The sequence below is a fragment of the Eupeodes corollae genome, chromosome 1 (assembly GCF_945859685.1).
Source record: "Eupeodes corollae chromosome 1, idEupCoro1.1, whole genome shotgun sequence".
NCBI classification, from domain to species: domain Eukaryota; kingdom Metazoa; phylum Arthropoda; class Insecta; order Diptera; family Syrphidae; genus Eupeodes; species Eupeodes corollae.
The window spans coordinates 175,768,715-175,782,283 of NC_079147.1; the positions used below are offsets into that span (position 1 = coordinate 175,768,715).

A 13,569-nucleotide genomic window follows, 5' to 3' on the forward strand; every position below is an offset into this window, starting at 1 on the left:
GTAAACATTATTTGTGCCACGCATTTTATAAACCATCATCCGCAGAGTCAACCGAACAGAAGGACCGTCGCGTCTCGTCGCTTCGCCGATGAGCGAGTCCTCGTCCTAGTTTTTATCATTTGCCCAGCGTCATCATCATCATCATACTCATTTCTGCAGTTGCACTCCTTGTTAATTACTTTGCGCGCATTTTGTTTCATTGCATTTTATCCACCCCCTCTCTTGTTGTTCTACTATTGAACTATACAAATGGAATTATACGCGAACCATGAGGACTCTGGAATTCGAACCGAGAGCAGTCTATATTATATAAGAATTGGAGGGAATACAAGAGGAAAACGTCAACGGATATCAAGCGGTCGTGGATTTCCATCAAACTAATTGCAGAATATTTCCTGCATCACAAAACCATCATGCTGCATCGACCTCATCACCTCAGCATGTCCTGTCCACATCCAATCTATGCATTCGGTCCTCGTGGTAAGGAAAATGTAAATAAACATCAGAATAGGCGAGGACGATACATATATAGCTCTAACATAAATATATAGGGATAGAGAAAAAGACAAACAGACAGACAGTCGGACAGAATTTAAAGTGCATTCAACACCCCACCAAATAGGTCATAGGTTGGTTGATGATGTTTTGCCATCAGAAAGAGTTCTAAGAAGAAACTTTTCCTCAAGAAACTTTTTTCAGCGAGTTTTTTTTTTGGCATTTTTTCTAAGTCAACTTTTGAAAATGATACACTCTACTCGTAACGTAGTGGAGACAAGAGAAGGATAACAAAATAGAGAATGTTACGTGACAAGGATTCAAAACTTTTTTTGATAATTTGGAATTGTTGACGGTTGGAGATGGATTTAATAGCTTGTTGCCAGGGGTAACATACTTCTTGTCGTCAAGCTCTTGTCAATAGCTCAGGTCGTGGAGTTTTTTCTTCTTTTCTTTTGAATGTGAACCTAACGGATGGTAAAAAGTTGTATGTGCATTTTAGTGAAGAAAAAACTGCATGCTCTTATGGCGTCTTGAATTTCTTTTTCTTTTCGTTATCAGCTTAAGTTTTCAAAAAAGTTACAACTTTTATTTTTTTGAGAAAGAATTCTTTTGATTTTTATCAAATTTTGTATGATAAACTAACCTACTTAGTATTAAAAGAATTTACTTTGCAAACAATTAAAACCAAGGTTTTTAAATGTAATTATATTTTTAAATATTTGCTGGGTCAGAAGTTCATCCACATTTAAGTATGTATATGTGCATTTTGAGGCGTACACCGACGATCTAATTGCGGACAGAACGGTACGAAAGGTTGATGTGATTAGAATTCTCTTTTAGCGTAATTTAGACAAGATTGAGCAATATTGCGACTACTGGAAACTAATAATAAAAGTCTAGAAGTTAGAGAAAATTCTGTTACCAGCAAGAATTGACGCAAGATGATCATAGTTGACAAATGTAGGGAAATACCTCGGTATCTGGTTAGATCAGTATTTATCTATCTTCGGTCTGACGAAACGACTGTTTTACAGCAGTCGGCATACAGATCATTGTTTATGGTTGTCCTGTGTGGTTCAACGTTTCTCCTTCACAGATGTAGAAGTTTCGGGTGTTCGACCGGCAGTGTGTACTACGATGTACCGGCTTACATCGAACAGCCGTTCATTACTATTCTAACGAGGTCCTATATAACGGGGATCGAATCAACAGAATTGACAACTTCGCTATAAGACTCGTTCGAGGTCACTTTGCGAGAGCTATGTCTTCGATCAACAATTTAGTTTTCGGGGCGTTCTATCCTTACGACGAGTACTTTCAAAGAGCACGCTTGAGCGTCTTCATTCCACTTGATGTATAGCTCTATCTACATAGATGCGGTCTGATACAGGATAGATTGGCAGTTCCGCTAATCTTATAACGATGCGATCTTGGTGGCTAGTTTACAACAACTCACAAATATTTCACGATATTCAATCCTATGTATGACAGCTGATCTTAAATATATCTTAAATGTCGGGCTCAATCAAAAATTTGGCTATCAACTGCTTGTGTTGGGAAGTAAGTATTGGAAGGCCCTTTATTACAACATATCCAACATATTGTATAGCTATCCAATTTTGTCTTTTGTATAAAATTCAAACCTACCGTTCCACTAAATTTAATGATGTTTCAGAAAACATGAAAAAGTTGGACGTGACCTTTATTTTTTTTGAGTTTTCTAATTTAAAGTTGTTCCGAAATACGAGATCGTATTTCGTTCAGTTTGCTTTTAGAAAGCTGCTAATATATAGTTTTCGTTTCAAATAAGCCAACAATTGCAAGAAGGAGATTTTTTCTAGTCAAAGATGGCTGTTAATCTTTCGGGTGTTGATTTGATACGTGTAATTTGTTCGTATCTTATATATATGTAAGTTTGTTGCCATCTTATTCACAAACTTAGCCACCATAATAACTAATTTTGCCAGATCTCTTCTACCGTCTCGAAACTTTGCTAAAACACTCTACATATTTACATCTAGTATTAAGGATCTTACTTTTCAATATTAATATTTTATTATTTTATACTAATTTTCAATCGTATGTAAATTGTTCAATAAGTAGTATCAAAGATTTCAAAGCCGACATAATGGTTGATTTAGGTATGTTTATTAATATTATTCTTGTTGTTATGTTTTTGTTAATAATGTTTTTATTTGATAATTTAATTATAAAATATAGTTCTTTACTGCATCAACTTGTGTCTTTATCAAATTATTGGAATCATTTTTATTCCACCATCGAAGTTTCAAGCCAAACAGTTGAAACTTACAATCAAATTATTGGAATCATTCTTATTCCATTATCGAAGTTTCAAGCCAAACAGTTGAAACTTACATATAGATATATAAATTTCATTAAAAAAGAAATATTTATATACGCAGTCTACAGCCAGAAATGGTATTCTTTGCAAATTTTATCACTTCTATGGGACAGACCTTCTGGCTATCAAAAAAGTCCTGTCTTGACTCAATGAAAACTCTATACCGTCTTCAAATATATTTATTTTCTCAGACAGTCCAGCCATAAATCATCGGACTCTGTCTCTACAAATTCAGAAAAAGCCAATTGGAAACAGATGGATTAACACCAATACTTGATTTTTATTAAAACTAATTTGACCAAAACTTGTGTCAAAACACAAACTTAAAAGTTGCCCGAATGGGCGACAGAATGGTTTCGAAACTTATAATGATTTCAGCGCTCCAATAGATTCAGATGTCTATTGACTTAAATGCTTCATAATAAATTGCCAATGGTAGTATAACGAGAAAGATCTAGAAGAACGAAAGTTTCTTAATGACTGACAATATTTGGTCTACTTGAATTGCACTTAAAATTTGAAAAATGTTTATTAGAGTTTGGCATTAAGCTCTTTTGTCGAAAATACGTGTACTTACTTACTTATTTACTCACTTACTTAAGTTGGTGCTCAGTCCTCAATCAGAGTGAATAAAACCAAGTGGATCTATTTATGGACTGAATAGTATGGTGCCCATATAACACAGCCGTATTCAAGTATTGGCCTGACAAATGATACATAAAGAAGTTTTAAGACGTATGGGTCACGTAAGTCACGAGAAAAACGTTTAATAAAACCTAGAATTTTGTTAGCTTTTTTAACTGTAAAGTTATAATGGTCACAGAACGTTAATTTACTGTCAAGAATAACACCTAAATCAGAGAAAGCGGATAGCTTACAAAGGGAGGAAGAATCTAATAAATAGTTATAATCTATAATTGTTTTTTTGCGTGTAAAACACATAGTTGTACATTTAACAATATTCAATAAAAGTCGGTTTGTATTGCACCATTCCCTAAAACTATGAAGATCTTCTTGAAGATGTGAGCAGTCATTAATTGAACTAATAGATTTGAAAATTTTAATATCATCAGCGTATATTAAAACGGAGGAGTTTTTTATAACGGATGTTATATCATTTATATATAAGATAAATAATAAAGGACCTAAATGGCTTAACTGTGGAACACCAGAGTTGACGTAAAATTGGTCGGAGAGTTCATTTCTGAATATAACGCTATAACTTCTGTTCTTAAGATAGGGCGAGATCCACGTCAAGAATTTGTCGTTAAACCCTAAGGCCTTAAATTTTTTGAACTAAAGTGAATCCTCACATATTGTCAAGTCAAGTGGGTTAAGGTGTTGATAATTTTGGGCTGGAAAGAACGAATCGGGAATTTGAAAAGAAGGAGGTACGCCGATTATTAGGGAGTCATTATTTGGGAGTCATGACTTGTTGTGTCATTAAAAGACATAGAGTTTGGGTAACCTTCAGTTTTTCTTTTACTTTTCACGAAATCTCAGAAGTTTTTTTGGGTCTGTTTCAATTCATTTTCAATTTTTATAATATAGTCAGAGTATAGAATATTGGAGCAGTTTTTCTGCTCTAGTTTTACTAAATTTTAGTCATGTCTTATTTATTTTATTTTTAAGTTTTTAAATTAAGTGTCAAACCATGCTGGAGTTTTAGATTTATAGCGAGATTTCCGTAATGGCGTAGTTTCATAAAAACAGTTAAAAAGAATACTATACAAATTTAGACACATGTCATCAATATTACGATTTAGGAGCAATTGATTCCAGTCAACATTACACAATAAGTTAGTTAGTACATTAAAGTTACATTTTTTAAAATTTGAATTCAAGTTTTTCATTTGATGTATTAGGGATATTGCATACATTTATATTCAGTGATATATTTAAAGCTGGATGGTGACGGTCTTCTTCTACTAGTTTAACATCGGCTGGAGATACAGATACGTCAGTATTTATCGTGTCGGAGAAAAATATTAGGTCAAAATATTTGTTGTATTGATTGGCGACCCCATTAAATTGACCAAGTCCACAAGAAGCTAAACCATCAATAATTGTGAATTCATTGGTGCTCGTTGGATCACCTACGATTAGCAGTTCATCATTAGGTTCCGTTTGGTCGTGGATCTTCTCAGTTAAATGTATGCAATTTTCATAGACAAAACTGGTAGATCTTGGATGTATATTGAGATGATAAAAAGATAACCTGTTTCCAATTTGATTTTAGCAATTCGTCATAAATATCAAAAGTATCAACCAAAGTGCATATAAGGTAGTTATTTTCATTTATTTACCCTAGACTACAATATAAACACAAAAGCTCAATGAGGTATCACAACAGACTAATAACTAAGTATATTCTAAGTGTTTTTAACTTAATCTAACCATTACAAATTTTAAGGTAATTAAATTAAACTTTAAACTAAGTTGTCATATTGCAATTGTGTTAAGCGATACTTTTGTGTATACTTCCTTTTTATTTTGGTTAAAGTGTTGTTTACGTCAAGATACACAAAAACATGACTTCTAAAATGACTCAGTATATACTCCCCTCTTTTTCCCAAAAATGCAAAAAATATAAACTTATTTTATATCTATCACTTCGTAAACAGGAAAACAGATATAAATTTTCTTTACATTGCCAGGACTTTTTTTGAATAGAAATCTAGGACAGATAAAATTAAGCTATCGAAAAAAGATGAGTGAACTCCATACACAAGAAGTGTCAGGATATCAGCCAAAGTTTTACCACCTACCTTCTTATACAAAAAAGCACAATCTATCTGTAGAGGTGTAAAATGTGGGTTATTTGTTAGACTACCAACAATTCCACATTGTAGTTCTTTTCAAATCTCACCCAATTCAGATAGGTCTTCGAGTATTTGTCGATATCGTGAAATGAAACACGCAACGCAACTTGAAAATACCGTGGACAGAAAAAAAATGTGTTTATTTTAAGAATATTTTAAAATTAAACAAAAACCAGGAGGTTGTGCGACGAGACGACCGACGCACGACGCGACGCACGTTGTCTGATAGAAACCTTCTATATTTATTGACTGTTTACTCGATTAATAAATTCTTCTAAGTTTGTGTGTAATAATAACAATATGTAATTATAGAAAACATGTGTTTTAGTTTGAATTAAAAAAAAAAAAAACAATGAAATAAGTTATATTTTATTGATGGTAGTCATTCACATTTTTCGATCGGTTCTATGGTGTAATGGTTAGCACTCTGGACTTTGAATCCAGCGATCCGAGTTCAAATCTCGGTAGAACCTTGATTCTTTTTTGCTATATAGGGATCTTTTTTAACGGTACAAATTATGTGTATACTTAAATGCTTGGAACATTTAATTCCAACGTATTTGCAACAAAAATATATTTATTTATTTTTAGCCCATAAAGAAAGTAACGTGGTGTACAAATTAGTTTCACCCTTAAAAAGGATCAAAAATACTGAATTACTAAGATGTGAATCTTAGACTGACATTTCGTGTTGCCTACACAGCTGTGGACGACTTAACAATGGTGGATCCAGGTAGGGGTCGTGGAGTTTATACCTCCCTCGTTTGAGCCATACAGTCCATAGAGTTAAGACCATAAACAATGCGGAAATAGCGGAGACATTTTAAGGATCCATATCAGTTTACAATAAAAAAAAAACATTTTTTCTTTTTGAACAGCTGTTTCAGTAAAATTGTTAAAATTGTCCCCAAGATACTTCTAAGTTGTACTTAAATAAAACATATTTAGGAAACTATTGGAATGATTTTATAAGTTAGGACATGTCGAAATATTAATACCATACTTTACTAGTCCACAGTTAAGAAACAAACTAAAAGTGTCACTGTTTAGCTGAACCTCAGCTTATTACTGGTACAAGTAAATCGGTGTAGTTTTAAGATTTTTTTAACATTCAATTCGATTTCAATTTTATTTTGAATTTCAAAGCTTTTACACTATTTTGGTATCTGCAAAGCCTTATGGGCTTGTCTGCAGAAGATTGTGTTTAACTTTTTTCAGCAATAGCTTTTTTGACAAAGTCCGAAATTCTAGGGGAAGCTCGTTAAATACTGTTGGGATTGCTACTTCGTATCGTTTTCGTCCATATTCATTCCAGTATCTCAGTATTTCATATTGCTTTTGGTTTCTTCTTCTGGTGTTGAAAATTTATTGGGCAGCAGGTTTGTATGTGTTATCGTCATGAAAATTAGATATCACTTCTAGTTTGTACATCTGCAGTATACTTAGCAATTTGACATCAGTATCGATTTTTTGTAATTTTAGGTGTACATTTTCGAGGCATTTAAGTTGAGGCGCCCTTCCCCACGCAAGTATACCATATCTAAGCTGAGGTTCAACTGATCTAAAGTAGATTTCTCGCAAGACCTCTGGTGGGCAATGATAACTAAGATGGAAAAGAGCGTATGCACTTTGCTGTAGTTTCTTAGTTAACGCTCTGATGTGGTAACTCCATTTAAGTTTGTAGTCGACTATAACTCCAACGTTTTTATAAGTTGAAACATTTTCTATCAAAGCCAGGGAGCTGTCTTCCTTTTGTAGATCAAGGTGATTCATTGTTCTATGCAAACACTGAACTTCGTGTACTTTTATTTTTATTTTATGTTTTAAAGTGTGTGGTGGATGAATATACATGACTTTAGTTTGTTGTGCATGATCATGGCACCATGTAGTGACAGCATCAAATTCCTTTTGCATTATTTTCTCTGCTATTTCAACGTTTCGGTGGCTCACTACAATCGCAGTATCATCGGCGTATGCATATCCCGTACCATGTGTTAAAACTGAGAGCAAATCATTAACGTATGTTATAAATAGCAGTGGCCCTAACTTTGATCCTTGTGGGACTCCATACGCAATTTCTTCTTCTGTGCTATATTTTCACATGATTTTAACTTTGAACTTTCTTTCTTCAAGGTAGTTTTCAAACCAATTCAGCAAGGAACCTCGTACTCCAACTTTTTCCAACTGCCTTAAGATATTTTTGTGACTTAGGGTATCGAAAGCTTTTTTAAAGTCAATAAATACCACCATTGAGTTCTGGTTTTTATCCAGACTTGTATATAACTTATTTGTAAAGTCTCCAAGCAGTCTATTGATAATATTATTTCTTGGGAATCCAAACTGGTTCTTTTATAGAAGCTTATACTTCTCTAAATAATTGTATAATCTTTTCGGAACCACTTCTTCAAGAACCTTATCTATCGATGAAAGAATGGATATTGGCCTATAATTACTTATTTTTGTCGCTTTTGTGTATTGGTGTTACTTTTGATGTTTTAAGCAGGTTTGGAACTGTCGATTGGTGGAGGCTCATGTTGACTATTTTGGTTATTGGTGGAGCTAGTGATTTAGCATTGTTTTTGAAATCCTTTGGCCTGATTTTATCGATTCCTGGTGATTTACGTTCATTCATTGATCTAAGGATATTTTCTGTCTCTCTTATAGCAGCTTCTTGGCTACTTCTAAGGATATTTTTTGCAAACTGATTTGCGAGGTCTTCAAAGTTTTATGTGTTAACAAAATTTTTGGATATAACTTCGTCTAAATTATTTGATTTTTTCCTAATATTGTATTTACTAGTTTTCAGGTTTCTTTGAGGTTCGATTTTGCTTCGTAAAATTTTTCTTTATAATACCCTGATTTTGTTTGGTTGATCCGCCTGTTTAATTTGTTTCGGAATTTTTTGAATTCCTTTTCGTATTCTTGGTTTCTCCTATTATTTTTAAATTGTCTGTATAGTCTATCCCTTTCAATACATGCGTTTGTAATCCATTCATGTTCTGTATTCCTTTTTGTTTTCTTCACTGATATTGGATAGGGGTACGTATGATTTAATTGAAATAAAAGTGAAATTTCCTTCAGCTGAGTTCCTGAGGCAGTAAATAAAATTAGTATAGCTTTTTAATTCCAATTAAAAAAAAGATGCTGAGATTCGACATACACTGATAATTTCTCATCCTGTCTGTCAATTTGGTTTGCTTAAAAATTTGTAGGTTTTCGTGTTTTTTTATTTTGGTTGTCAGTTGAACTATTCTTAAAAACTTGAAAATTACCAACAATATTTTGCCTTTAATGAAATATTTTGATTTTTAGTCGAAAACTATTTATTACCAATTTTAGTAGCATTTCTCAAAAGTTTTAGTTTCTTGTATAAACAAATACAAATTGGATGAATTAAATTAATTTGAAGTCAATATATTCTTTTGTTCTTCGAGATATCATCAACCGAACATACATTTTTACCAAATTTGCGTACTATTTTTTGTAGATTTTGTTTTTTTTTTTTTTTATAAAAAAAGGAATTTTTGGATTTTTATAAAGCAAATTGGTGAATATCAAAAATAATATTTTCTCTGAGATAAAATTACTTTGAAGCCATGTTTAATTTTTGAAAAGATATTTGAGTCGAAAATCAATTTTTATCAACTTTTACTAATGTGTTTTTTTAGGTTTTTATTTTTTGCAAAAAAACTATTAATTAATTTTTTCTAAAAATTTAACCGAATGTTGAAAACTAAATTTCTTATAAGAAAAAAATAGTTTGAAGCCATAATCTCATTTTTTCGAAAAGATATTGGATTCGAAATTCAATTTTTAAAAACTTTTAGTAATGGTTTTTATTTTTTGTAAAAAAATATTTATTTGATTTTTCTCAAGATTTTAGCGATTGTTGAAAATAATATTTCTTATGAGATGAAATCAATTAAAAGTAAAAAAACTGTACATTTGATATTTCTCAAAATGTTACCAGTTGTCAAAAACGTTATTGTTCATGGTATACAATTGTTTCGTTTTTGTTTTTAGTCAATTACTTTTGAATTGGTGGAAGGAAAATGATAGAATTGTATTGAGTCCTTTTTTAAGAGGATAACATTTTCTTTTTTGTATTTTGAGTTCATTTGCTCGCTATTTAGAAAATTCAAAATTATGAAAAGATGAAGATTTTCGCAGTCATTTAATATACTTTCAAAATATTGATGACAACTATAAGTAAGGAAAACAAATAAAAAAAATATAAATCATTGGCCAAAAAAGAAGTTTCAGCTTTAAAAAGTAAACAATTTTGAATCATAATACTAAATTTTATTTATTTTGAGGATTTTTTAACTTCCAATTACAAGTCACTGTAATTTTGACTTTTCTAGACGTTCCTTGAATCTAAATTCATGATTTTTAGGGATATGTCTTTGGAATACGTTTTTTTTGTATTCAATGTCGAGAAAACCAGCAACGTGTCGACTTTAATTAAATTTTATTCTACAGGCAATAATATCAAAATGTGCAAAAACGATTTTACAAAAAATTTAAAATTTTATTCAACTCGAATGCATCAGTAACGAATAATGTTATCAAATTCAATAAATTTAAATTGCACACATCCCAAAGTTATGACGCTATATATGAATTAAAGAAATCAAACAACTTTTTTAGTATTAAATTAAGAAAACTAAAAAAGAAATAATTTGTTTGTTCCACCAAAAAGACATTTTCAATGTTCTGGTAAAATTTGAGGAAAATAGAGTAGACAATTTTTTGACAAGAAATAAAAACATACCCAAAATTCTAATTAATTCGTTCAATTTCTCAAATATCTTCACGGAAAACAACTTAAACTTTGAATTTTGTGTAGCTCGCATCAAAGGTTTTTTTGTTTTTATTAATATTATGAGAATGGAATATTGGATTGTTCAAAAACTGTACTGTTTTTGCAACTCAAGTTGTCTGAAATAAAGTAGCTGCTGTCTTCAAATGCTTCAAATAATCTATAAGGCTTTAATGCAACAAACGCTTTAGGATATTCTTTAAAAGAATTTGCAAATGATCGTTATTTAACAATTCTCATTGCCCTCCTTCCCTAATGGGAGGTAGAGGAATCTGGCAAAGATCATTTGATTAATATATTAAGAACTCCGGGAACAATCTATAAGACAAAAAATAGGGAAGTTTATCGGAATCCCGCTTTTTAAAATCACGTTTTAAAAAATCCGGAAAAAAAGTTATAAAATCCCGTCTTCTAAAATAACGGTTTTTTTTAATTCCCGCTTATTCAATCAAAACTAGTTGTTTAGTTTTTATAGCAAAATCGTAATGGTAAAAAACGGGGTTATAAAAAATGAGATTATAAGAAACGGGATTATAAAAAGCGGGATTATAAAAAATCGGGATTATGAAAAGCAGGATTATAAAAAACGGGATTTTAAGAAAAGTGGATATATAAACCGGGATATCGAACCCAACATCATCAGTCAGGGCGACTGCAGCAGAATCAATTATCACTACGAAGTTACAAAGTTGCAACAAAAAAATTCATTATAGTTTACATTACAGAAAGTTGCATTCAATATAGAAAATGCTTCGCGATATTTCGTAGAGAATCAGTACATTCAAAGAACATCGTGGGAGAATTTTGTCACCACTATGGAACCATTACTTCATCTAAGAGCATTGTGGAGTAGAATAAAATCAATTCGATCTTTAAAACCTTCTCAAAATGTTGCTTATATGTTATCCGACCAAGACCTCATCAACGACCCAGAAATTAAAGCGAACACATTCTCACAAATATGAAAAGCCATTAGCTCTGACAGCAGTTATTCCGAAACCTTTGTCCCGACCAAACGAAACTTTTCGATTAATTATCTTCCCACCTCAACAATCAACATCACAATCAGAAATCCTAGCATATAAAATATCTCTTGTTGAATTTGAGATGAAAATCCATGATGCAAAGGGAGCTACCCTGGAAATGATAAGAATACGTTAAAAATAGCAAAACACTGCTATAAGAACCTGAAAACCAGAATATGTGACCTTTATAACAGCATTATACATACAGGAAACATTTCACATGATTGAAAAAGAGGGCAACTTAAACCTATTTCGAACGAACCAAGTATATATCATTTCTTCGATGAATATCGTCCGATATTACTTCTGCCTTCTTCTTTGAAAAAATCATTGCGAGAAAATGGTACATCCCGCTCAAATCTCTTGGCTAGATGATTTGTTGTGGTTGTTTTGATAACGAAACAATCATCATTAACGCATCAACAAAAATCTAATGATAACCATTGCTCCTGCTCTGACGGTCAGTATCGTTTCCACATTTTTAATAAATTGAATCAAATTTGATTTTTTAAAGATTCGCATCATAAAAATAAATGGAACGATTCATCTTCAAATACACTATCGATTTCATGTCATATATAATGAGCCACTTGAGAGAGAATGATTCTCCAGAAGATTATATTTTGTTTAAGTCTGTCCCCATCCAAGTTGAATTTATTTTCCCACTTAAAAATATAAAAATACTCTCAGACATCATTTTCAAGACGGGCAAAAACACAAGATATTTTCTTTCTCATACACTTCTTGTGTGTCTAGTTGGGGAATTATCTCTATTATCATCTCTGGTACCATCTATTTAAATGCGATTTCTGTCAAGAGATATCATCTGATGTATAGTTCCCTCAATCCATCAAGAAATCCAACACCACCAGACTAAAGACTTTTACTGCAAAAATAGAAAAGAAAAACATAATAATGTTTAGTCAATATCCTTGTTATAGTCTACGTATCGGGTAGCCTTAGAGATTTCACTTGAAATTGTCACACGTAATTCTATAAATTACGTGATCTGGTAAACAACCCCCTTGCCCTTCGCCACACTATTAGGTATAGGTTTCCCTCTCCGTGTAAATTAAAATCTCCATCACCTAGTCAAGTCAACTATGAACATGTAAGAGGGCAGATATAGGGATGGACAAGGGTAGGGATACATACATACTTTCACTTTCAGTTCTTGAATTTAGGTTGGAAAAGACACGTTTGTCTCTTTCTGTTGCAGGGGATGTCAATTCACTTTTGGTACTATAATACTTAACAGGTTCAAAAAACTCTGCAGAACTGACGTGCCAGACATTTGGGGGAATTGGTTCTAAATTTAGAAATCGATGGATAAATAGGTCTGGATGAAAATTCGGTGATTGTGTATGTTTTTCTGATTGATTGGAAAGAATGGTATCGGTATGTCAAATGTCAATCTCATTTCTTCGTAAGGTGATATGTTTAAGTCACAACGCTCCCCTTATTCCCTCATATCACTAAATTAAATTGCTTTTAATTCTCTTCCGGACACCTGAGTGTTATAAGCTGGCAGGAGCATCAACATTCCCATTGTCCGATCTTAAACAATACAATCACATTAACGTTGGTTGGCATCACAGTGTTTTTTTGGTCTTTATCACGTCTTTCAATTTAACGGTTTAATTGCACGTCCTTTCATGGTGAATGAGATTTTTATGCACACGATTGCAGTTGTTGGATAAATAAAAGTGTAATTCCTCCCCACCACGAAGAACATGCACACTGGGTCCCAAAAGGATTGGGAAAGGCTAAACCTACACCCATGAGGATAGACCATCAAGGCTATGCATGCCCTAGGTAACGAAGCCACCCGTTCTGTACTGAAAAGTCAGTGCAAAAAAAAGATTACAAAAGGCAACTTTCGTAGAGGGGTAGCAAAAGCAATTTATAATTATAATTTTCAAGAGGTGTTTTGCGGGCAGAAAAAAGAGTCTCAAGTGGTTTGAAATCCACCATCACCTTGTTCGTGGCCGTTGGATCTAGGAAATTGGACAGCGAGATTTATATAATGAGGTTTTTTTC

General features: G+C 32.4%; 1 non-coding gene across 1 annotated transcript; it reads left to right on the forward strand.

The window, feature by feature from the left end:
- The first annotated feature begins 6,083 nt into the window (after positions 1-6,083).
- Trnaq-uug (transfer RNA glutamine (anticodon UUG)) lies at positions 6,084-6,155 on the forward strand. Its single transcript has one exon. It is a non-coding gene; the product is annotated as a tRNA-Gln (tRNA).
- The last annotated feature ends 7,414 nt before the right edge of the window (positions 6,156-13,569 follow it).